Raw genomic sequence first — 27992 nt, 5'->3', positions numbered from 1 at the left:
TAGCAAGCACTTACCCCTTTTGTTGCTTAAAAGTATTTAAAAAACAGTTTGAAACTCTTTGTAAATGTTTTAGAGCTTTAGGTAAATTACAACAACATTCTACTGTCTATTGTCAGATTGCCAGAATAGCCGGTGGGATTTGGCAATATGAAATAACTTATATCCATTCTTTGCTGCTTGGCTTTATAATAGATGTAATGATTGATCTAAGGACACACAAATGTCTGCTGTTTCGGGACACAAACAAGATCCCTTGTTTTCTGCCCATCTGTCATTGATGTGTGACTGCTCACACGCTGAATTGGTCCTGCTCTATATGTTGAGTATCCGAAGTTGGCTTATGCACAGGGCCGTGGAATCCAAATCCTTGGCATGCGCTAATTGAAATACATGGGAATGTGTAATCTGCAAAAGAAAATGGCTGGCATGAAACCTACAACTGTAATTAAAAAATTGTACTACTGTAATAACTGTATAATAAATTGTTATACTGCATTTCACTGTCATAAGAGAAAATAGGCCATAGTTCTCTACCTGATTTTATTTACTAATCATTTAGTGGGTAACATGCTTCACAAAAATTTTAAAGCTCGTTGCTTTTCCGAATTCTGGAGCTGCAATATCATTTCTTTACATGCTTCCCCAGAGCGGCTCGACTTTCTTCCTCCTGGCAGTTATGGAGAACCTTATCCTCTTAATACAGCATAATCACATCAGGAATAAAAAAAATTGCTAAAATGGAGACCACCAGAACAGTGTGAAGGCTTAAAACTAGAGATGAGCGAACACTAAAATGCTCGGGTACTCGTTATTCGAGACGAACTTTTCCCGATGCTCGAGTGCTCGTCTCGAATAACGAACCCCATTGAAGTCAATGGGAGACTCGAGCATTTTTCAAGGGGACCAAGGCTCTGCACAGGGAAGCTTGGCCAAACACCTGGGAACCTCAGAAAAGGATGGAAACACCACGGAAATGGACAGGAAACAGCAGGGGCAGCATGCATGGATGCCTCTGAGGCTGCATAATCGCACCATTATGCCAAAATTATGGGCAACAGCATGGCCATGACAGAGTGACAGAATGAAGCTAGATAGCATCTAAAACATCCAATAATTGACCCTGACACTATAGGGGACGGCATGCAGAGGCAGCGGCAGCAGCGGCAGGCATGGCAACATACCCTAAATGGACTCAGGCTTCAAACCAATGGGTAGCAGAGAGGAACCAAAGGAGGTGAGCAAGAAGCGCTCAAATAATATCGGTACATGATAAAAGTTTGCCAGTATATTTTGTGGATTACACAGCAGGGTGGCGACAAAGTTAACATGGAAGCCATGAAAACAACCCAAAATTCTGCCTGACACAGCTCGTTTGATAAGGGGACCATGTATGGAGGCAGTGAACTAGTAGTAGATTAAAGGTGCTGCAGTTAAAACTATGTTAGTTGGATCTTGGCATGGAGCTGGCGCTCCGCTGCCAGGCGAGCTTTCGCCAATCCAAGCCCCTGTCTCTAGGCTACTCCCCAAACAGCACTTCTAAGAACCTTTTGTATAAGATCAAGTGTAGTAGCGTTCTTATAAGTTTAGGATATGCCGGGTGAGGGGAATGTAAACAGATGCGCAAGAAGCGCTGAAATAATATCCCTAAATGGTAAAAGTTTGCAAGTATATTTTGGGGATTACACAGCAGGGTGGCGACAAAGTTAACAACTTTGATGTGGAATGCCCTGTAATAGCTCTTGGGCGGTGTGCCTTTTATCGCCTAGGCTCAGCAGTTTCAGCACCGCCTGCTGTCGCTTAGCGATGGCACTGCTGCTGTGCCTAGAGCTACCGACTGATGGCGCCATGCCCACGGATGGTAATTCGGAGGAGGAGGAGGGGTGGGAGGAGGTATAGTAGGCCTTTGAGACCTGGACCGAGGTAGGCCCCGCAATTCTCTGCGTCGGCAGTATATGACCAGCCCCAGGGTCAGACTCGGTCCCAGCCTGCACCAAGTTAAGTGTAGTAGCGTTCTTATAAGTTTGGGATATGGCGGGTGAGGGGAATGTAAACAGATGCGCAAGAAGCGCATGATGCGCATGGAGCTGGCGTTCCACTGCCAGGCGAGCTTTCGCCAATCCAAGCCCCTGTCTCTAGGCTACTCCCCAAACAGCACTTCTAAGAAGCTTTTGTATAAGATCAAGTGTAGTAGCGTTCTTATAAGTTTAGGATATGCCGGGTGAGGGGAATGTAAACAGATGCGCAAGAAGCGCTGAAATAATATCCCTAAATGGTAAAAGTTTGCAAGTATATTTTGGGGATTACACAGCAGGGTGGCGACAAAGTTAACAACTTTGATGTGGAATGCCCTGTAATAGCTCTTGGGCGGTGTGCCTTTTATCGCCTAGGCTCAGCAGTTTCAGCACCGCCTGCTGTCGCTTAGCGATGGCACTGCTGCTGTGCCTAGAGCTACCGACTGATGGCGCCATGCCCACGGATGGTAATTCGGAGGAGGAGGAGGGGTGGGAGGAGGTATAGTAGGCCTTTGAGACCTGGACCGAGGTAGGCCCCGCAATTCTCTGCGTCGGCAGTATATGACCAGCCCCAGGGTCAGACTCGGTCCCAGCCTGCACCAAGTTAAGTGTAGTAGCGTTCTTATAAGTTTGGGATATGGCGGGTGAGGGGAATGTAAACAGATGCGCAAGAAGCGCATGATGCGCATGGAGCTGGCGTTCCGCTGCCAGGCGAGCTTTCGCCAATCCAAGCCCCTGTCTCTAGGCTACTCCCCAAACAGCACTTCTAAGAACCTTTTGTATAAGATCAAGTGTAGTAGCGTTCTTATAAGTTTAGGATATGCCGGGTGAGGGGAATGTAAACAGATGCGCAAGAAGCGCTGAAATAATATCCCTAAATGGTAAAAGTTTGCCAGTATATTTTGGGGATTACACAGCAGGGTGGCGACAAAGTTAACAACTTTGATGTGGAATCCATGAAAACAACCCAAATTTCTGCCTGACACACCTCGTTTGATAAAGGGACGATGTATGGAGGCAGCTATATGGACGACTTTTGGAGGTAGCAATGGAGACAACGTGTGGAGGCTGCTATGGAGACAATTTAATTTGGATAGTGCCTGTATGTGGCAGTCCCAAACATTTTTCAAACCAGAGGAGCAGGTAGGTGGCCCTCCAGTAAAATGGGATAGATTGAGTGCCTGTATGTGGCAGTCCCAAAAATGTTTCAAACCAGAGGAGCAGGTAGGTGGCCCTCCAGTAAAATGGAATAGATTGAGTGCCTGTATGTGGCAGTCCCAAAAATTGTTCAAACCAGAGGAGCAGGTAGGTGGCCCTGCAGTAAAATGGAATAGATTGAGTGCCTGTATGTGGCAGTCCCAAAAATTGTTCAAACCAGAGGAGCAGGTAGGTGGCCCTGCAGTAAAATGGAATAGATTGAGTGCCTGTATGTGGCAGTCCCAAAAATGTTTCAAACCAGAGGAGCAGGTAGGTGGCCCTCCAGTAAAATGGAATAGATTGAGTGCCTGTATGTGGCAGTCCCAAAAATGTTTCAAACCAGAGGAGCAGGTAGGTGGCCCTCCAGTAAAATGGAATAGATTGAGTGCCTGTATGTGGCAGTCCCAAAAATGTTTCAAACCAGAGGAGCAGGTAGGTGGCCCTGCAGTAAAATGGAATAGATTGAGTGCCTGTATGTGGCAGTCCCAAAAATGTTTCAAACCAGAGGAGCAGGTAGGTGGCCCTCCAGTAAAATGGAATAGATTGAGTGCCTGTATGTGGCAGTCCCAAAAATTGTTCAAACCAGAGGAGCAGGTAGGTGGCCCTGCAGTAAAATGGAATAGATTGAGTGCCTGTATGTGGCAGTCCCAAAAATTTTTTAAAACAGAGGACCGGGTAGGTGGCCCTCCAGAAAAATGGAATAGATTGAGTGCCTGTATGTGGCACTCACAAAAATTGTTTCAAACAGAGGACCGGGTAGGTGGCCCTCCAGAAAAATTAAATGCATGAAGTACTATAGCAAGAGCCAGTGGGCCCTGTCAAAAAATAGCCATTTTCCTCTGCTTTACTGTACAAAGAGGAGGAGAAGGAGGAAAATGAGGAGGAGGAGGAGGAGGAGTGGATCAATTATTCAGGTTGAGCTTCCTTCACCTGGTGGAGATTGGAAATTCTGAGAAATCCAGCCTTTATTCATTTTAATAAGCGTCAGCCTGTCAGCGCTGTCAGTCGACAGGCGTGTACGCTTATCGGTGATGATGCCACCAGCTGCACTGAAAACCCGCTCGGACAAGACGCTAGCGGCAGGGCAGGCAAGAACCTCCAAGGCGTACAGCGCCAGTTCGTGCCACATGTCCAGCTTTGAAACCCAGTAGTTGTAGGGAGCTGTGTGATCATTTAGGACGATGGTATGGTCAGCTACGTACTCCCTCACCATCTTTCTGTAAAGATCAGCCCTACTCTGCCGAGACTGGGGACAGGTGACAGTGTCTTGCTGGGGTGACATAAAGCTGGCAAAAGCCTTGTAAAGCGTACCCTTGCCAGTGCTGGACAAGCTGCCTGCTCGCCTACTCTCCCTCGCTACTTGTCCCGCAGAACTACGCACTCTGCCGCTAGCGCTGTCAGAAGGGAAATACTGTTTCAGCTTGTGCACCAGGGCCTGCTGGTATTCATGCATTCTCACACTCCTTTCCTCTCCAGGGATGAGAGTGGGAAGATTTTGCTTGTACCGTGGGTCCAGGAGAGTGAACACCCAGTAATCGGTGCTGGAATAAATTCTTTGAACGCGAGGGTCACGGGATAGGCAGCCTAGCATGAAATCTGCCATATGCGCCAGAGTACCAACGCGTAAGAATTCACTCCCCTCACTGGCCTGACTGTCCATTTCCTCCTCCTCCAACTCCTCCAACTCCTCTTCTTCTGCCCATACACGCTGAACAGTGAAGGACTCAACAATGGTCCCCTCTTGTGTCTCGCCAACATTCTCCTCCTCATCCTCCTCCACCTCCACCTCCTCCGATATGCGCTGAGAAACAGACCTCAGGGTGCTTTGGCTATCAACAAGGGAATATTCTTCCCCCGTCTCTTGTGACGAGCGCAAAGCTTCCGACTTCATGCTGACCAGAGAGTTTTTCAACAGGCCAAGCAGCGGGATGGTGAGGCTGATGATGGCGGCATCGCCACTGACCATCTGTGTTGACTCCTCAAAGTTACTCAGCACCTGACAGATATCAGACATCCACGTCCACTCCTCATTGTAGACTTGAGGAAGCTGACTGACCTGACTACCAGTTCTGGTGGAAGTTGACATCTGGCAGTCTACAATCGCTCTGCGCTGCTGGTAAACTCTGGATAACATGGTCAGTGTTGAATTCCACCTCGTGGGCACGTCGCACAACAGTCGGTGAGCGGGCAGTTGGAGGCGGCGCTGCGCTGCCCTGAGAGTGGCAGCATCTGGGCTGGACTTCCTGAAATGCGCACAGATGCGGCGCACCTTCGTGAGCAAATCAGACAGATTGGGGTATGTCTTGAGGAAACGCTGCACTATCAGATTTAACACATGGGCCAGGCATGGCACATGTGTCAGTCTGCCGAGTTGCAGAGCCGCCACCAGGTTACGGCCGTTGTCACACACAACCATTCCCGGCTTGAGGTTCAGCGGTGCCAGCCACAGATCAGTCTGCGCCGTGATGCCCTGTAATAGCTCTTGGGCGGTGTGCCTTTTGTCGCCTAGGCTCAGCAGTTTGAGCACCGCCTGCTGTCGCTTAGCGACGGCACTGCTGCTGTGCCTAGAGCTACCGACTGATGGCGCCGTGCCCACGGATGGTAGTTCGGAGGAGGAGGTGGAGGAGGGGTGGGAGGAGGAGGAGGCATAGTAGGCCTGAAACACCTGGACCGAGGTAGGCCCCGCAATCCTCGGCGTCGGCAGTATATGAGCAGCCCCAGGGTCAGACTCGGTCCCAGCCTCCACCAAGTTAACCCAATGTGCCGTCAGCGATATATAGTGGCCCTGCCCGGCAGCACTCGTCCACGTGTCCGTGGTCAGGTGGACCTTGTCAGAAACGGCGTTGGTCAGGGCACGGATGATGTTGTCTGACACGTGCTGGTGCAGGGCTGGGACGGCACATCGGGAAAAGTAGTGGCGGCTGGGGACCGAATACCGAGGGGCGGCCGCCGCCATGAGGTTGCGAAAGGCCTCGGTCTCTACTAGCCTATAGGGCAGCATCTCCAGGCTAAGCAATCTGGAGATGTGCACATTAAGGGCTTGGGCGTGCGGGTGGGTTGCACTATATTTGCGTTTCCGCTCCAGCGTCTGGGGTATGGAGAGCTGAACGCTGGTGGATGCTGTGGAGGATCGTGGAGGCGACGATGGGGTTTTTGTGGCAGGGTCCTGGGCAGGGGGCTGACTAGCAGCTGACACAGGGGAAGGAGCAGTGGTGTGCACGGCCGGAGGTGAACGGGCTTGTTGCCACTGAGTGGGGTGCTTAGCATTCATATGCCTGCGCATACTGGTGGTAGTTAAGCTAGTAGTGGTGGAACCCCTGCTGAGCCTGGTTTGGCAAATGTTGCACACCACAGTCCGTCGGTCATCCGGTGTTTCCTTAAAGAACCTCCACACTTCTGAAGATCTAGCCCTCGCCGCAAGAGCCCTCACCACGGGAGCTTCACTAGTTGACAGTGGCGCTGATGCACCAGCTCTGGCCCTGCCTCTCCGTCTGGCCCCACCACTGCCTCTTCCAACCTGTTCAGGTCGAGGACTCTCCTCCGTCTCAGAAGCACTGTGTTCACCCGGCCTCTCAACCCAGCTTGGGTCTGTCACCTCATCATCCTCCGATCCCTCAGTCTGCTCCCCCCTCGGACTTCCTGCCCTGACAACAACTTCCCCACTGTCTGACAACCGTGTCTCCTCATCGTCGGACACCTCTTTACACACTTCCACTACGTCAAGAAGGTCATCATCACCCACAGACTGTGACTGGTGGAAAACCTGGGCATCGGAAAATTGCTCAGCAGCAACCGGACAAGTGGTTTGTGACTGTGGGAAGGGTCCAGAAAACAGTTCCTCAGAGTATGCCGGTTCAAATGCCAAATTTTCCTGGGAGGGGGCAGACTGGGGGGGAGGAGGCTGAGGTGCAGGAGCTGGAGGAGTGGCGATTTCGGTGACATGGGTGGACTGCGTGGAAGACTGACTGGTGGTGGACAAATTGCTCGAAGCATTGTCAGCAATCCACGACATCACCTGTTCGCACTGTTCTGGCCTCAACAGTGCTCTACCACGAGTCCCAGTAACTTCAGACATGAACCTAGGGAGTGTAGCTCTGCGGCGTTCCCCTGCTCCCTCATCAGCAGGTGGTGTCTCACCCCGCCCAGGACCACGGCCTCTGACCCCTGCAGTAGTTGGACGCCCACGTCCCCGCCCTCGTCCTCTACCCCTAGCCCTCGGGTTAAACATTTTTAAAATGAGAGTTATAACTTTATTTTTTTTTTTACTTTTTTTTGTTTTTTTTTGTGTTTTTTTTTTTTTTTTGTGTTTTTTGTTTTTTTTTGAGTTTTTAAAACCAAACAATGCTATCCTATTGCTATGGCTATTTTCTAGCCAAGTATCAAAGGAAGCACAGTACTATGCCAGATGAGATGACACTGAGTTATTGCCTAATAGAAATCCAACCCCTACTGAATTTTGCCACTTCGGCCTTTGCTATGGATATGTGCGCCACTAAGCGCAGAACACAGCGGTCGCAAGTCCCACTACAAATTGCTCAGAATTGGCAAGTACATGCACTGCAGAAACTACAGTCACCAGCAGATCAACCAGAAATCAAATATATAGAACGCTACTGTAGGCTTCAAGAAGCTGTTTGTATTCTCCTATGGCTATTTTCTAGCCAAGTATCAAAGGAAGCACAGTACTATGCCAGATGAGATGACACTGAGTTATTGCCTAATAGAAATCCAACCCCTACTGAATTTTGCCACTTCAGCCTTTGCTATGGATATGTGCGCCACTAAGCGCAGAACACAGCGGTCGCAAGTCCCACTACAAATTGCTCAGAATTGGCAAGTACATGCACTGCAGAAACTACAGTCACCAGCAGATCAACCAGAAATCAAATATATAGAACGCTACTGTAGGCTTCAAGAAGCTGTTTGTATTCTCCTATGGCTATTTTCTAGCCAAGTATCAAAGGAAGCACAGTACTATGCCAGATGAGATGACACTGAGTTATTGCCTAATAGAAATCCAACCCCTACTGAATTTTGCCACTTCAGCCTTTGCTATGGATATGTGCGCCACTAAGCGCAGAACACAGCGGTCGCAAGTCTCACTACAAATTGCTCAGAATTGGCAAGTACATGCACTGCAGAAACTACAGTCACCAGCAGATCAACCAGAAATCAAATATATAGAACGCTACTGTAGGCTTCAAGAAGCTGTTTGTATTCTCCTATGGCTATTTTCTAGCCAAGTATCAAAGGAAGCACAGTACTATGCCAGATGAGATGACACTGAGTTATTGCCTAATAGAAATCCAACCCCTACTGAATTTTGCCACTTCAGCCTTTGCTATGGATATGTGCGCCACTAAGCGCAGAACACAGCGGTCGCAAGTCTCACTACAAATTGCTCAGAATTGGCAAGTACATGCACTGCAGAAACTACAGTCACCAGCAGATCAACCAGAAATCAAATATATAGAACGCTACTGTAGGCTTCAAGAAGCTGTTTGTATTCTCCTATGGCTATTTTCTAGCCAAGTATCAAAGGAAGCACAGTACTATGCCAGATGAGATGACACTGAGTTATTGCCTAATAGAAATCCAACCCCTACTGAATTTTGCCACTTCAGCCTTTGCTATGGATATGTGCGCCACTAAGCGCAGAACACAGCGGTCGCAAGTCCCACTACAAATTGCTCAGAATTGGCAAGTACATGCACTGCAGAAACTACAGTCACCAGCAGATCAACCAGAAATCAAATATATAGAACGCTACTGTAGGCTTCAAGAAGCTGTTTGTATTCTCCTATGGCTATTTTCTAGCCAAGTATCAAAGGAAGCACAGTACTATGCCAGATGAGATGACACTGAGTTATTGCCTAATAGAAATCCAACCCCTACTGAATTTTGCCACTTCAGCCTTTGCTATGGATATGTGCGCCACTAAGCGCAGAACACAGCGGTCGCAAGTCTCACTACAAATTGCTCAGAATTGGCAAGTACATGCACTGCAGAAACTACAGTCACCAGCAGATCAACCAGAAATCAAATATATAGAACGCTACTGTAGGCTTCAAGAAGCTGTTTGTATTCTCCTATGGCTATTTTCTAGCCAAGTATCAAAGGAAGCACAGTACTATGCCAGATGAGATGACACTGAGTTATTGCCTAATAGAAATCCAACCCCTACTGAATTTTCCCACTTCGGTCTTTGCTATGGATATGTGTGCCACTAAGAGCTAAACACAACGGTAGCAAGTCCCCCTGCTAATTCCTCACAAAATGGTAAAAGATGCAAATTAAAATAAAAAAAGTAGAACGTTATTGTAGCCCTAAGAAGGGCTGTTGGGTTCTTTGAGAATCACTCCTGCCTAACAGTAAGCTAATAGAACACCCTAACGCTTTCCCTGACCAGCAGCAGCTCTCTCCCTAGCGGCATCCAGAGACAGAATGATCCGAGCAGCGCGGCCAGCGGCTAGTCTATCCCAGGGTCACCTGATCTGGCCAGCCAACCACTGCTATCGACGTGTAAGGGTACCACGTCATGCTGGGTGGAGTGCAGAGTCTCCTGGCTTGTGATTGGCTCTGTTTCTGGCCGCCAAAAAGCAAAACGGCGGGAGCTGCCATTTTCTCGAGCGGGCGAAGTATTCGTCCGAGTAACGAGCAGTTTCGAGTACCCTAATGCTCGACCGAGCATCAAGCTCGGACGAGCATGTTCGCTCATCTCTACTTAAAACACAAACTTTTTTAGAAAAATGCTAAACTGTAACTGGACAGTCTTCGTGGTTTATGGTCTAAAAGTACTTGCTGCCCCCAAGGGACGATAGGGAGGTCAAAAGAGCATTACTACTACATCACCCCCTCCAAATGAAAATATACCCTGTATTTCACTGGCAAAAGGAAAAATACACCACATTTGTATGAAGTTTTTCTATACCAGAATTACTGTTATTTAGTGGGTTACATGCTTGATGTGTGTTCTAAAACTATAAATATACAAAGTAAAATATGCAAACCAGGTTCATGATATGCCAAGTTTTATTTTTGCAATGGAATACCACCTCCTCACCTCCTCTGCAACATGTGTGAAGTTACAGAGAAATGTAACAGCAATCAAAAAAATACACTGAAATTTGTGGTTATAAATTTAGTCCATTTCATTCAAAATAACAAAAAAGACATCTGGTTGCAAACCCCTATGTGCAAACATAATTTTGATGCTCATTTGTGGACATAAAACCCTTTGTCCACCATCTGTATATACAAATCCTAATTGTGAATGAACTGTGCTGCAACCTTTATAGACAGTGCCCAAACTACAATAAAAACCCACTTATTTATCGCAAAGTGCTAACATGGCAATTTAAAGGAAATCTGTCCTTAGTTTGACTGATGGTTGACGTGTCCTAAGATGTTCCTGAAGAATGATTTTCCTCAGGACTTCTTTTATTATAACTCTATTTTCCACGATTGTGAGAGCTATAGTTCTAAAAATCATGCTAATTAGTGTGTGGCTCTCAGGGTACATCATCAGAGCACCTCAGCGCATTTCTTCTTTTAATTTACTCACTCCCCCCGTTCCAGTCCTGCCTGAGGTAACATGCAAGACTGGGGGGGGGGTCTTGTTTCGGAATGAGGGAATGAATAAATTAAAAGATGAGATGCTCTGAGGTGCTCCAGTGAAAAAGCCTGAAACGGCCTAGGCTAATTACCGTATATACTCGAGTATAAGCCGACCCGAGTATAAGCCGAGACCCCTAATTTTACCACCAAAAACTGGGAAAAACTACTGACTCGAGTATAAGCCGAGGGTGGGAAATGCATTGGTCAAACCCCCCCCAGTAGTATACAGCCTGTCAGCCCCCATGTAGTATACAGCAGCCCCCAGTAGTATACAGCCTGCAAGCCCCCAGTAGTATACAGTCTGCCAGCCCCCAGTAGTATACAGCCTGCCAGCCCCCATGTAGTATACAGCAGCCCCGAGTAGTATACAGCCTGCCAGCCCCCATGTAGTATACAGCAGCCCCTAGTAGTATACAGCAAGCCCCTAGTAGTATACAGTAAGCCCCTAGTAGTCTACAGCAGCCCCTAGTAGTATACAGCAAGCCTGCCCCCACAGCCCTTAAAAAATGAAACTTATATACTCACCCTCCGATGTCAGCGTGGCTCCCCGATGTCAGCGCGGCTTACCGATGTCCCCGATGTCAGAGTGTTCCGTCTTCTTTCTTCTCTGCGGTTCCTCTTCTTTCTTCTTGCTTCTGTCAAGTACGCGGCTATGTTTTCCTTGTGGCCGCGCATACTATGACGTCAGCAGCGGTCGAGTCATAATATGCACCTGCTAGAAGAAAACATGGCCGCGTCCATGAAAGAAGCAAGAAGAAAGAAGAGGAGCCGCAGAGAAGAAAGAAGACGGAACACGCTGACATCGGGGAGCCGCGCTGACATCGGATGGTGAGTATATAAGTTTATTTTTTTTAAGTGGGTAATTTTTTCTTTTAATAGACCCATGTATAAGCTGAGGGGACATTTTTCAGCACATTTTTTGTGCTGAAAAACTCGGCTTATACACGAGTATATACGGTATCATAATTTTTATAACTCTGGTCCTACTAGCGCTATAATAAAAGAGGTTATCTTTTGACAAGTTTGCCATTTTCGAAATTTGAAATCATTGCGTTTTCAGGCAGATAGATTTACCACCTAAATAAATTGCTGAATAACATTTCCCATGTGTCTACTTTACATTTTCATAATTTTTGAAATGTCTGAATAATTTATTTTGATGTCACGCGGCTTACAAATCGAATATCGCTTTTTTGGATTTTCAGAATTGACTATTTTGGGGATATATACAGTTTTGAATGAAATTTTACATATTTAGCATCAAACCCCCCTTTATAGTCAACCCATTTTCAAATCTGCACCCCTCAAACTATCAGAAACAGCTTTTAGGAAGATTGTTATCCCCTTGAGATCTTCATAGTAATTGAATCAAAATTGAGGTGAAATTTAGAATGGTCAAATTTTGACGATTATACGTTCATTTAGCCCTAAAATTTACACATTTCCAAAAGATAAAAAGAGAAAACCCACCATGATTCCCCCACATGTGGCCATGACTTGTTTTATGGGCGCACAGCGAGGCGCAGAAGGGAAGGAGCACCCTGCAGCTGCCAGGATTTTGTTTCCTCATTGGCCCCTTTTGTAGGCTATACAATTTATTTTGCTATATTGGGGCCATGTGACAGCATTTTTTTTTGCGGGATGAGATGCTTTTTCCAGTGTTACCCTTTTGGGGTTGGTATCTCCTATTGTTATATATAAAATTTTAGCTTTTGCATTATTGGGGCCATATAATGGCATTTAGATGCTTTTTCCAGTGTTCCCATTTTGGGGTTGGTATCCCCCATTGTTGAAAATTTAGGAACTTTTTTTTTGAGGGCATGAGTAGAAAAGCATAAATTCTCTACTGGATTTTCAACTTTTTCTTTTTTTGGTGTTCACCATATAGCCCAATAATCATGTTATTTTTATTCTATGGGTCGATACGATTACAGGGATACCATACATGAATATTTTTTCTTACATTGTACTAAATTTGTCAAATAAAACCCTAATGTGTGAAAAATCTATAATTTTTGTATTGCCGTCTTCCAAGTGGCATAACATTGTTACTTTTTTGGCTTGTTTTTTGCGGGATATGTTGTACTTTGCACCAGTATCATTCTGGAGTACATATGTTTTTTTGATCACTTTATCATCATTTTATAGCATTTTTTGTGGGATTGAATAGGTAAAATTCATAATTTTTGGAGGGTAATAGTTATAGGTATAACAGTTTTTTTAACGGCGTTCAATAATTATTTACTGTTATTCTATGGGTTGTTACGGACGTGGTGATACTATATATGTGGGGTTTGTGTTATGATTTAGACTTTTTTTTTGCGTTATATGTCTCTTTATATGTTATGGGGATAAAGGACATTTTTATTGATTTGCTACTTTATTTTTTATTGACCGGACCCCAGAGTTGCCATGGCAACGATCGGCACCCCCGAGAACGGCGCAGGGAGGGGGGGGCGATCATGGGGGAAAAAGACCCCCCAAAACCAGGTTAAATGCCGCGGTCACAATGACCGCGGCATTTAACGGGTTAAGCACTCACTCCGACTGTGGGTGTTACACTGGGGTGCCAGCTATCAGTCACAGCCAACACCCCGTGTTTCCCAATGCCGGTTTCGGCTCAGATCTTGAGCTGAACCGTCATCAGCTCTGCGTCCGATATATCGGACGCTGATCGCTAAGTCACTGCATTCAGCGTCAGATATATCGGACGCAGAGCAGGAAGGGGTTAATAACGGCCCTCTGTTTTCTATCACTAAGCCAATTACTTACCCAAATACAGAGATTTTCACCTAGTCCCAGCAGTCTCATTTTTATATACCAACCTTTTATGCAGCACTGTGTCAAATGCCTTTGAAAAGTCCAGATATACAACATCCACAGCGTCCCCCAGATCCAGTCTGGAACTTACCTCCTCATAGAAGCCAATCAGATTAGTCTGACAGGACCGATCTCTCATAAACCCATGCTGATACTGGATTTATAGGTTATGTAAAGTGAGATACTCCAGGATACCATCTCCAGTAAACCCCTCAAATATTTTCCCCACCACAGAAGTTAGACTCACAGGTCTGTAGTTTCCAGGATCGCTTTTTGATCCTTTTTTGCATATTGGTATCACATTTGCTATATACCAGTCCTGTGGAATATAACCAGTCCTCATTGAATCTTCAAATATTAAAAATAACGGTCTGTCTATCACGGTTCATAGCTCATACACAGAGGTGTACGTCATCTGGCCCCGGTGATTTATCTATGTTAGTGGTTGGGAGGCGGCGCCGTACCTCTTCCTGGGTTAAACTGTTTACATTCCAAAAAGAATTTGCATCATTCCTCATAGTGTCTTCCACCAGGCTCTCTGTTTTTAGTTTCTTATCATTTATTATGGTATTACAGCTGACCAAATTTTTCCTGAAGCACAATTATTGCTGCTTTGGGGAGCAAATCTAGCTACAGAACACTGGAACTGCCATGGGAACAAAGATGCCACAATATGCAAACCTCTTCATGGCAAAACTAGAAAATGACTTCCTGGAATCCTGCCACATCAAACCCTTGGCCTACTACCGGTTTATTGATGATATTTTGATCATCTGGGCAGGTTCAGAACAACAGCTAATTACATTTCATGAAAATTTCAACAAATTACATCCCATAATAAACTTTACATTAAACTTATCATACAGTGACACAACATAAAATCCAAAATAACTGTATCCAGACAGCCCCATTTCAAAAACCAATTCATTGGCCTTCATACCCGAGATGGGACAGCTTTCTCCCTAAACATATAAAAAAGTCCATCATCTACAGAAAGGCCATCCGATATAATCGCATCTGCTCCAGTCCAACGGACATAGACACTCATCTAAAGAATCTCAGGAAGACATTCTTAAATCAGGGAGACCATCCTATACTAATTGACAATCTAATAAGTAGAGCCAACAAGATATCCAGGAGCCATCTTCTCTAATAAAAAGAAAAGGTGAACAATAATCGTGTACCACTTACACTCCACATTTGAAAATACTAAGAACAACCTCAAGAAAACTCCACCACATACTCCACAAGGATGACCACCGAAAGACAGTGGGGCTTATTTACTAAGGGTCACGCTGCTCACTTTCATCAGTCTGTTCGCCGTTTTTGGGATTTGCGCAGCTCATGACCCACTACAACCTCTAACAAATGTCATCCTGAGGTAGTGGATCATCAGAGACTCCAGAGTCTTTAACTTGGAGACAATAAACCATAACACAGCCCAAGTCATTGAATTAAGGACTGTTTTCCCAACTTTGTTATTGCTATTGTCCTTTTGTTTACACATTTTTTTTGCATTACTTTTCTGTTCATTGTGTACAAGATCTGTGTCTGTTATACCTGCCTGATGAAGGGACCTAAGCTGCCCAGAAAGCTTGCTTGTAACATCTTATAATTCAGTTAGCCATTAAAAGGTATCACAATCTCAAGAAGATGACTTTATTTAAAGGAAACGTACCACTTAAAAGTGGTAGGTTTATACACATATACATGGCACCAGCTCAGGGTGAGCTGGTGCCAGTGCATATTTTTGTTAAGTGAACAAATCCCCTATCTTAGAATTATAAGTTATATTAACTTATAACTCGGCGCACCGCACTTGGGCTTGGCGCACCATGCGCGCGCCCGTGCGTGCGCCGGATTCTGAGGTGCAGGAGAGGTCACCGAGATCTCCGGCACATGCGCGCCTGCGCAACTTAGCACGGGGAAACAGGCCGTGCTTATGGTGTATCCAGCTGCAAATTTGCGGCCATATGTGTGTCCCTCATATGTTCGTGTGAATTCAGCCTTATAGTTGAATGGTTTGATAATGTGGCCTTTGAGCCAATTGTTGTAGTTGATACCGTCTAAAGCCCTGTGAACACTTGTAAGTGTGATGTGTCCAATTGATAGCACACTCACAGTGTGTGCTGGCTGGAATGTTTGGTCAGAACGCTGACAATCGGAACCGAACACACATGCTGAGTTCAGTTCCAATTGCCACCGTTCAGGCCGGATGTTCCAGCATGTGCTGCAAGTGTGGTGTGAGTTGGACGCTTTACACTCCCTAGTGTGTAAGCGGGTCAACTGTGCACTAACTTTTAGAGACTTTTTGTTAAATCTGCCCCAATGTGAATATTTTACACAGCCCAAATTCGCCATCTAGTGTTAGAAAAATAGAAAACAAATATTTATGTTTTTGTCATGCAAAATAACTTATTTCTTTCAATAAAGAACTAGAAAGGTGAAAATAAATCAGAAGTGATCACATGCAGCAGATCTCCAGTTTAGTCCCAGAATAAGAAAGCAGCCCTTTTTTTTAAACACAAAGGATCTTTGTACCTTGTGAATTCAGCATTCTCAATAGTTAAGTTTCTAGTTTCAGCCCAGCAAACTCTAAAGCACAATAAATCCATTTTCAAATATTTCATAACAAAGAGAAATACCAAGTTTTAAAAAAACTAAATTAGTTAAACATTTAGTTAAGCTTTTAGATTTGAAAAATACATAGGCTTCAGGGGATACTTTAGTGTAAACTCGTTGTTGCACAGAATCTTTGACATACACTGCTGTAGTATGCTACCTAACTGATTTTTGGGACTCTCCCACCATTATGGGCTACTATTCTATCTTTGTTTTCCAGACCCAGATAGAATTGGACTTAACAGTGATGCAAGGGAGTCGTCAGCCACTATTGTGCCTCTGCCACTGCTATATGTAACAAAGGACAGCAGACCCAATGTGACGATGTAATCATGTCTGCCTGCGCCACAGTCACATAGCAGTGGCAGAGACAACAGAATTGTGAGAGAACTACAGTGGGAAAACAGGGAAAAGTGAGTATCTCTATTATTTTTCACAGCACATTGAAGGAAAGGGGGGTGGGGAGAAACAACAGAAAAGGAATCCCCACGCATGGGGTGTACTAACATGGGACATTATATATGGCTGATATAATATGGGGGAAAATGGGGGCTACAGAAAGGGAGGCATTATCAGCAGGGGGAAGGGTTTGAGAAAAGGGAACATTATGCAGTGTGGCACAGGAAAGGGGCATTGCATAGTGTGTGGGCAGTAAGGAGAGAATATTATACTATTTAGGCAAACTAGGGGTGGGGTTAGTGGTGGTTCATGGGTGGTGGCTTGCATATGAAAAATTTTCGCCAGTGACATATTTCGGTAAATTAAGCGGTGGGCTGGGAATTGAGTGGCGGGTAAGGGTGGATTAAATTAACAAGCAAATCTGTACCTCACTTATCAAAGCTACACATTGCCAATGGGGAAGGAAGATGTAGCACTGTGCAGAGCTTCGTGGATGAGGGTAATTCATTTGAATTGAATATGGAAGGTAATGGGCAGGCAGTGCAGTGACTGACACAGAATAGAGGAACCCATGTAGCGGCCAGACAGATAGACCATTTCTGCTGCTGCATTTACGACAGATTTTAGAGAAGAGAGTTTGGTATGTTTTATTTTTTTTAAGTATGAGTCCTGATAATAAAAAAAATGTAACATACTTTACACAGAGGGGGTATTTATCAGACTTCTGTGCCTAGACACTGAGGTAGAAACTCTGAAATAATCACAACTTATAATTGCAGCTTATTGCTAGCACTTGCGATTATTTTTCCCAATCCACCACCTTCACAGGGGAACGTGATGGGGGGTCACAGCCGACCGGGAGGTGGGTGCGGGCGGCAGGAAAGTGGTCTTGCAGTCTGGTGTAGAGATGATCGCTACTCAGGGCCCCGGCAAATACATCAAGAGGCTGTAGCCCATAATGGCTGTTTACAGGGAAATCTTCTCTAAAGAGATGTTGGGCAGAGGAGAGGGAGGGAATCCTTTTAATAGAAGCGTCTGGATGTCTGCAGAGTAGGAACCGCGTCATAGGGAAATACCATCTGTCCATATATGGTCTTTCTACATCTCTGAGGGCTTCCCTTGACACAATGGGGGGTATTTATCATATATGAAAGCCCTGCCACCCATAAGGCACAGTCGGATACATATGAAAAGTCGCCGTCTGCAGCTAGTGCTCAGGCATCGGGACAGGACCCCCCATTGTCGGGCCACTAACCTACAGGCTGCACCCCCTCCGTGCCCGTGCCTGGCAGGGAGGTGATGGAAAGGGCAAAACAATCGCAAGTGCTAGAACTTTATTATTAGTAGTACTCATACTTTTTAAAAAATTACATTTCTTCAAAAGTTTATTTACGCTTTAATTTCTAGTAAAACTGGACAACCTTTTTATACGCATTAAATTAAGGTTGTCTGAACAAGTTGTTTGCTTGTAACTGCCAAAGTTTTCTCCAAACTTTTTAAAACAATATGCACCAGGGTTTTACTAAAAAATCTATTTCTAAGTGAACAGTGCCACCTAGTGGTTTTGAGGTTGTAGTTACACATCATTATCTTTTTTATATAATAAGAATTAGTATTGTTTTTATAAAGCAAACTTTCTATGTCTGGCTCCCCTCTACCCAATGCAGTTTGTTTTTAGTTGTGCATATATATTTGTTTTTGTTGTTGTATGACATTCACACATTAAGGATTAAGAAGGAAGAAACCCATACTTTATGAAATCCCTGTACGTTATGGAGATCAATTGTAGGGTCAAGACAACCCCACAACACATGATCCTAAAGGGGTTTTCCCACCAAACAAGTTATGCCCTATACACAGGATAGGGCCCAACGTGTTTGGTGGAAAAACCCCTTTAAGGAGAAAGAACAGCATTTCTTTTTTTTCCTGTTCTTCATCCCAGTGACAGATTACTCTTTAGGTCTACAGTTCCAGCTGCTTCCTTATTTCCCTATGTAACATTGATTGAACACAATGCAATCTGAAAAGGAGAAGACACAAACCACTTCTGTTTTTAATCTAGGTCCCTAGGACCCTAACTGCTAATTCAGGAGCAAGACTTTTAAATTAGTACCGTACATACATACACTATCCAGAACCAAGCACAGGCGCATAGTTAAGTGTTCAGCATGGGGGGGGGGGGGCAATTTGGTAATAATAGTAGATACCGGTTCAAGTCACAGCTCAGCACAGAAGGGTTGCTCGCAGCCTGGTAGGGTAGGGTTGTAGGGTTGCTTCAGGCTTGGCTGGTAAAGATGGAGCCGAGTCTGGGCAGTGGACCTCTGTTTCCTGGTAGTGTATCTGAATGGCAGCTCTGCATTGACTAACATTGAACTGTTTGGCCATATTGGCCATAATGACCAAAAGGGGGAAGCTTGCAAGCCTGAGAACATCATCCCAACTGTGAACTACAGGCGAGGCAGCATCATGTTGTGGGTTTGTTTGAAGGACTGTAGGTGCCCTGGTGCACCTTACAAAATAGAACATGGCATCATGAGGAAATAACATTATGTGGCAATACTGAAGCAACATCTCAAGACATCAACCAGGAAGTTACATTTTAGACACAAATGGGTCTTCTAAATGGACAATGACCTGAAGCTTACTGCCAAACTAGTTACATGGTGGCTGAAGTATAGCAAAGTCATTGTTTTGTGAGCCCTGATCTCAATACTATTGAAAATTTATGGGCAAAGCTGAAATGGCAGATGTGTGAAAGGTGTGTTTAAATACCATCCAGGTCAACAAAGAGTTTGTATGTTCTCTCCATGTTTGCGTGGGTTTCCTCCAGTTTCCTCCCACACTCCAAAACATACTGGTAGGTTGATTAGATTGTGAGCCCCATTTGGGACAGGGACTGATTTGGCAAGATCTGCGTAGTGCTGCATAATCTGTGTGCGCTATATAAATAAAGGAATTATTATTATTACTATACATGCACAGAAACACATACAGCACTGCTATACACACACACGAACACACTCATCACTAATATACACACACATACAAAGTCACACAAATACACCCAGCAATGATATACATACACAGCAACACATCCAGCACTGATATACACACCCAGCAACACACCCAGCACTGTTATACACACCCATCAAGGCATCCAGAACTACTATACATACACAAACATACACTTATCACTGCTATATACACACAAACACACTCATACATCCAGCACTGCTATGTAAACCCAGCAACACATCCAGCACTGCTATACACACACACATACAAAACATACAAACACACCGAGCACTGATATACATACACAGCAACACACTAAACACTTTTATACATACACAAACACATTCAGCACTGCTATACACACAAAACAACACAATCACAGGAACACACCCAGAGCTGCACTACTATAAGACATTCAGCACTGCTATACACACACACAAACACACTCAGCACTGCTATACACACACACATACAAAATCACATAAACGCACCCAGCACTGTTATACACACACAACCCCATTCAGCACTGCTATACAAAAAGCAACAAACCCAGGATTGCTTTATACACACAGAAACACAACCAGCACTGCTACACACACAGCAACACTTACAGTACTGCTACACACACAGCAAAACACACCCAGCACTGCTATACACACACACAAAACATACAAACACACCCAGCACTGATATACATACACAGCAACACACTAAACACTTTTATACATACACAAACACATTCAGCACTGCTATACACACACACAAAACAACACAATCACAGGAACACACCCAGAGCTGCACTAGTATAATAAGACATCCAGCACTGCTATACACACACACAAACACACTCAGCACTGCTATACACACACATACAAAATCACATAAACACACCCAGCACTGTTATACACACACAACCCCATTCAGCACTGCTATACAAAAAGCAACAAACCCAGGATTTCTTTATACACACAGAAACACAACCAGCACTGCTACACACACAGCAACACTTCCAGTACTGCCACACACACAGCAAAACACACCCAGCACTGCTATACACACACACACAAAACATACAAACACACCCAGCACTGATATACATACACAGCAACACACTAAACACTTTTATACATACACAAACACATTCAGCACTGCTATACACACACAAAACAACACAATCACAGGAACACACCCAGAGCAGCACTGCTATAAGACATCCAGCACTGCTATACACACACACAAACACACTCAGCACTGCTATACACACACATACAAAATCACATAAACACACCCAGCACTGTTATACACACACAACCCCATTCAGCACTGCTATACAAAAAGCAACAAACCCAGGATTTCTTTATACACACAGAAACACAACCAGCACTGCTACACACACAGCAACACTTCCAGTACTGCTACACACACAGCAAAACACACCCAGCACTGCTATACACAAACAACATTACACCCAGCACTGCTATACACATACACTCAAACTTCTTCTTAGTGTATGTTCACATGTGGCAGCAACACATACGTTTTCAAATGCATCAGAACATCTGAGAAGAGGAGATTTGCCTGATTACAGCACTGTTAACATAGTGTTAAATGCATGGATTACTACAATGTGAATGCATGTGTTTGTTAACACATTGTTAACAGCAATGTAATCAGGCAGGTCTCCTCTTCTTAGCTGTTCTTATGCTTTTGAAAATGCATGTGTTACTGCCATGTGTGAACACACCCTTACCTAGTCTCAGCTGGCAGCATGAAAGACCTTGCGGTAATGCCGAAAGCATGTGATCAGTCATATGCTTCTTACATCACTGAAGGACCTGCAGAAACATTTTACTGATGGGAAGTCTCTGTGGGATTCTGGAAGGCAATCCATGTACAGACATACACAATTTCTGACAGAGTTGCATAGATATAAATAGACTAGGAATAGATTAATAGAACAAGATTCAAAAACACACAAGCTTACAATATCAAATGTATCATATTTTCTAAACTCATGATCGTAAATGATAATCATGTGTATTATACATAGCACTCCAATTCCACCTAATGAACAAGATAGTTAAAACGTAACATTTACTGTTATATCCAAAGCGAAATGGTGTTATTTCTTCCCCCCTCCCCCTTTATATTATGCAAACATGCTATAAACATTCTGGAATTAAAGGTTCCCTCCCCTCTTCAACACAAGGTTGACCAAGATGAGCAAAATGAATAATGCAACAGGAAGATTGGGTAATATTGGCAAAAGGCATCCGCTAAGCCACAATAACTGTGTACAGTACTAACATGACTCACTGTTCTCCATTGTGGTAAGAATATTGTGTCCTGCTGAAACTATAATCATGATGATGACACTTCCTATGGTGGACCTCATGTGAAAACAGTTTTATTAATTTATATAAAGGAAGAATAAAAACAAACTTTTGCCAACATACCCTACTTCTTCCTTTGATACACATAAAATGAGTAATTTCTATTTGTTAGAACACATTCTGACTTTTATAGTAGGGCAGCATCCCAGCAGTTATCCAACTGCACTAGATGTTCTTCTGACATCTTCATATTTGTGACAATACCATATCTTGTCATGGATGGGTAACTCAATAGTGGATTAATATTCTTTTGTTCAAATAAAAAACCACTGTACTATTTATCAAGTCATGTTTCTTTTTCTAAAATAGATCTCCAAATTGTGGCTTTATATGCAATTATACTGTCCTTATAAGATACAAATATTAAAGAGATCCTGTCATGCAGACCCACCCAAAATAAATACGTCATTAAAAACTATGATTAACTCCTTCCCGATGTGTGCCATATTAGCACAGTGCGGCAGGAACTTGTCGATCTACGCCCTACAAGTGCAGAAGGTTGCTTGTTCAAGCCACCATGTCAGTAAAAAAAAAAGTTAAAACAATAAATAAGGATTTTTTTAAATTAAAAGAAATAATAAAACTAAATGAAAGTCACCTAAACACCACAATTCACCACAAAGTCACCAAAACCCCCCCACATATTTGGTATCGCCGCATCTGTAACAATCGGTACAACAAACCTTAATCATATTTTAACCCGAACGTTGTAATAAACTCCCAAAACTTGCCAAAAATGTACATTTTTCATCGAATTGCTTTAAAAAATGTTCTAAAATGTGCTGAAAAAAGTTACAAGCACCAAAATGGCACCACTGAAAAGAATAACTTGTCACGTCAAAAAATAAGCCCACTACCATTTCCGTCAACCAAAAAATACTCAAGTTATGCCACTGCAAAAATGGTGATACTAAAACAAATGCAATTTTTTTCTATTCTAGTTTTCATCAGTAAAATTACATAAATACAAATAAATCCATAGAACAAAGATAATGTATTATTTTTATGCTACAGTGAACGCCTCCCCCCCCCCCAAAAAAAAGAATTGATGATTTTATTTTTCTCCACACATCAAAGAGTAAATAAAATCATATCATCAAGCTAAAGACACACTAAAATGGAGGTTTTTTTTAAAATGCTTCTCGCCCTTATTTGTCCACATTGCCAAAAAAATAAATAAAGATTGTATAGCCTTAAAAACTCTTCCTGATGACGTAATAGAACAGTGGGGCAGGAAGTGAATTGCCAACATGGTTCGCACACAGTGATCAGGTCAATGCAGACCAGCCAATAGCAGGAATTTTACTTATGACGTCAGTAATACCGATAACCTGGTCTGAATCTGAATCGCCACATGCTGCATTAGAGACGGACAATGCACTGTGAACTCAAGTGACCTGTTAAGTAAATGTGCCCCAGTATGTTTCAAAGCTCTTGTAGGTACAAGAGCTTCTGAAACATTCTGGGGCACATTTATCAAAAATGAAAAACTACGCATGAAAGATTCATGAATTGTGACGTCCATTCTCCATGAATTTGGCACTCCCTGCACTACTCCAACAGTGAGCCCCAAATTTTTTCTGGTGCACCTTAAACATGGGGGGTGCACCACACTTCTGTCAAACTCTGCATGATAAATGTGGCGCACGCTCTGACTGTGCCCCTTTATGTGCAGAAATTTTTGTCATGCCGGGTATAGTGCAGCCGCGACACAAATAAGCCGTGTGCGACACATATGTGGCTCTGACACTTCTTAAAGAGAACCCGTCATGCAAAATAACCCCCCTAAACTAAATATATTTTCATAAACTGCCATTAGAGAGCATTGCCTCTATCCCTTCATTGTCCCTCTACATGCCTGTAAACCTAAGCAATGAGGTCCTAAAGCTGTATGCAAATGACCTGTGAAATGTCCAATGAAGCATTAGCATATTCAAGCTGTCCACTCTATTCATGAGTGGGAGGTACAGCCACACCCCCAGTGCTTGACTGACAGCCTGTATAATGATGTGAGGCTGTATAATGATGTGCTTCCTGGTGCTGGTGGCCACGCCCCCTGCAGCCTGTGTGTGCATGTGTGTGTTTAGGAGAGATACCGCAGCTCCAGGCAGCCATGTTACAGCAGAACATGTCAGATTCATGTGTAGCTGATGTCTGTGTCTCTCACATGTGTATTAGGAGGATGCTGCATGTCAGCAGATGCAGCGCACACACTAGCCATGCTTTACTATACATTACACACAGACATGAGCAGGGGGAGGAGAGGGGAGGGGGAACAGGGGTGACATCACTGCCTCTGACCATGTGACCAGCCTCATTTACATGATAAAGAATAGATGATTTTACAATGATTAATGTATGAAATAACTAGATAAAGGCTGGGATGGGATCCTTGTGAGCTGCTCCAACAGGTAGAGGTGACAGGACTAGTGGCAGAGACCTGATGACAGGTGTCCTTTAAATCCCGGCTCCGTGTCCGTGGAATCTCCTGCACAGCCCGGCACCTCCCCCATCAACGCCCCCAACCCAGGGACCAATCAGAGCCCAGTGTCCTCCCCCAGGGCTTTTCTATGAATGGAGCACAGGCTGCACTGAACGTCTCCCAGCAGCAGCCTCGGAGGATCGTCTTATCTTTAAGTGTATATTAGCTCCCTGCCCCCTCCCCCTCCTCCCCCCTTCTCACAGCCCGGGAGACAGATGATATAGTAGAGCCGGGAGTGTGCTGGAGCAGCAGCAGCCATGATGTCAGCCATGATGAACCAGGTTCAATTGGTGGTCACAATATACAGTCAAGTTAGAAAGTGTCTTGATCTCATATTTATATTGCAGTATTTGATAAAAGCGCTCATAAGAAATTAAAACTGGCCATACGTCTTAATACATTTCCAAATAGCATATCGGTGTGCTTGGATTACATTTATACATTATTTGGAGTTGGATCCCTAATCCTGAAGCACCCAGGTTACAATACCTGATGTGCACCGATAAATATTGAAAATGTACATAGTAGTTAGTGAAGAATCATCCAAGATTCAATTCACTGAATCATCACCACATTTTTCATAATATTCAATTTGGATCCAAACGAATCTGTCCAAACAAATGTTGTTCCAATTGTCATGGAAATTGGTATACAACCCCATCTACTGCTCTAAAACACAGATTTTTCATGAAAAGTTCCTATTTTGTACCATGATAGTGCCATGATTCTGGCTGTGGCATTCCAGCAGGTGCAGATGCAGTTATGCCATGATTCTGACCGTCACACAAACATAAAGAATAAGGACACAATAACACTCTGTTAATTAACCAATAGTCGCCCAGCTTGTGACCAAAAACACCCTTTTAACCACCAGAGTTGTAGTGAATGGTTAAAATGTAACTTTTATTGTATTGCTGATTAAAAACAGTACAGTGAAAGGATTAAAATTACAAGCAGGTGATACCCAAACTCATAGTATTCAGGAGTACTATCCTATGGCAACAACATATTTGGATCAAGGTGGGTTTGATCACTTCCCCCCTACATGAAAATCATTGGTATAAATTGCAGATAGACCAATCCCTATGTATCCCTATATTAAAGATAGACCAGGATAGATGAAGGTTCTATCACTCCCTAGAGTAAATCCTATAACATAGTCCCCAGGGGTTCATAACAGGTACGGGAACTGTCTGCTGCTCATTAAAAGTTGTTAGACACATCAGCTAAGCCCACCCCACATGTTTCGCCTGAACCGGCGTCATCAGGGGTTTAGTTAATGTCTGTTTAGAGCTTACATAACTTACCACTGCCAAGATCATCATCCTGCGTCAGGAAGTAAATGAACCGAGTGCCAATAGAAGCCTGACTTTAGATGAAGTGAAACGATGAAGCTTATAAAAACGTGACGGATAGGTCAAGAAAAGCCCTCCACATCATGCCTTACGCCGGATGTTGACATCTTATGATGAGTCGCAGGCCAGTAGCATCAGATGACCTTGTGATGCCCCCTGAAAGAGGAGAATCCAGAGATATGGATCCAGAGATATTCAGGTTTAAAGTGAGAATATCAGGTGTGATTTTATATATAAAAAATCACTCCCGAAGGCAATTTAACAGTTAATATCTTAGTTTTCCTAAAACTTAGAAACACATATAGATTCATATAAAAGATAAGACCTTCTGCTTTCATAGGAAAAATGAAGTGAGGTTCTATGTGTCACAGAGCCAGATCTACAGCCCCCTGAAGTGCCCCCCCCCCTCCAGATTCTTAGCCATCAGGCTACAGGGAGAATTTGCTGCACACAGGAGCTGCTGCACCTCACAGATAATGGAAATATTCACTTTATATGTTACTACATTTTGATAAGGAATAATATCAACTAATGTTCATGTTTTAACCCTTCTCTATGCAGAACTACCTAAAAACACACTTTCTCTCTTATTGCCTTTTTTTTTTTTTTGAGAAAATTGACTGATAAGATGAACATTTGCTCCTCTTTGTCTAATGTCGCTACATATTAACACCGCAACCCAGAACATGTCCATAACATTATATGTAACACCAAAAACACACACATGTTCTGGAATAAAGTTTTTAATTCACACCATCCTCCATTATTTACACCTATGTTATAACGTTCTCACTCTCATTCTTACGAACCGCGGAGGGTTCTGTTATTGTGCGGCTAATACAATGGCGCACATCTAAACATGACTTTTATTATCTCATTAGCTTGCTTTATGGATATATAGTTATTTATTTGGGTTACCATTGTGTAATGATAGATCTGTGTGACGCTTAGTGCAATTTTCTGCAAAAATTGTTTGGTGTCCCCTGTGGATTTAATGTTTGCTTTGCTGCATATTTTGGTGAATATACACATGTGGGGTCTGTATGATCTCCTCACATCTTACCGTTTTAGGAAAGTATGTTCTCTTTATATAAGTATTCTGGATGTGTACATATTTTATTGGATTTGTAGTAATTTTAATGTTAATTGCCAAATGCATCGTCTGGTTGTCTGCTTTCAAAATTTTATAGGTTTTATGGCGCCTTTACTTTTTATTCTGTTTTATTGCTATATTTTGCAGGTTGTGACTGTCTTAAAATTTCTAGGTGAAAAGCAGATATCTAGTTATTACAGTTTTATTGATATGATCATTTATTCATGGGAACATATCAATATGAGGCATTTGTGAACTCTACTCATGTCCATCTATTACATTTAGAAGATGTGTAGGTTAATATTTTCTGTTTAGAGCACATTTTTTGCCATCAAAGTAAAATTTTAAAATGTTAAAACATAAAATGCTTCCGTTTGAAGCAAAATTGCATGAAGGTGCCTATGTTTATAAACTCTTTAATGCATTTAAATGCAAGTGTCTGCTTTAACAAAATATGTGGTTTTCTTTAATTCTGCCCGTTGGTTGAATTCCTGGGTGAAGATGCTTATCATCTACCTCCTATCTGTATATCTATCAGTCTATCTGTCTTTTCTCTATTTTTCAATCAATCTTCTATTTCTCTTCTACTGTATTTATCTCTCATTTTCATCTATTGTATATATCATCAACTTTATAGTTCTGCATCTAGAAATCTCTATCATCAGTCATATTTATCTTCTCTAATAATAATAGTAATTCCTTTATTTATATAGTGCACACAGATTATGCAGCACTGCACAGACTTTGCCAGATCAGTCCCTGTCCCCATGGGGCTCATAATCTATTCAACCTACTAGTAATTTTTTGCAGTGTGGGAGGAAACCTGAAGACACGGAGGAAACCCACAGAAACACCGAGAAAACATACAAATGATTTGCAGATGTTGATAAGCGCTGCAAGGCTGTAGTGCTAACCACTGAGCCATCGTGCTGCCCGTCAATCTCCCTATCATCCATCTATCTCCGTTAAAATTCTCCCATATTACAG

The 27992-nt window shown here is 43.4% G+C and overlaps 1 long non-coding RNA gene across 1 annotated transcript; it reads right to left on the bottom strand.

Moving 5' to 3' along the window:
- Positions 1–5: 5 nt before the first annotated feature.
- On the bottom strand, positions 6–26021 carry LOC140134204 (uncharacterized). Its single transcript, XR_011856120.1, has 2 exons — positions 25865–26021; positions 6–405 (listed from the first exon to the last, which is right to left on the bottom strand). It is a non-coding gene; the product is annotated as an uncharacterized lncRNA (long non-coding RNA).
- Between the last annotated feature and the right edge of the window lie 1971 nt (positions 26022–27992).

This window comes from Engystomops pustulosus, chromosome 5, assembly GCF_040894005.1.
Source record: "Engystomops pustulosus chromosome 5, aEngPut4.maternal, whole genome shotgun sequence".
NCBI classification, from domain to species: Eukaryota; Metazoa; Chordata; class Amphibia; order Anura; family Leptodactylidae; genus Engystomops; species Engystomops pustulosus.
This window is presented reverse-complemented; position numbering and strand designations above follow the sequence as displayed.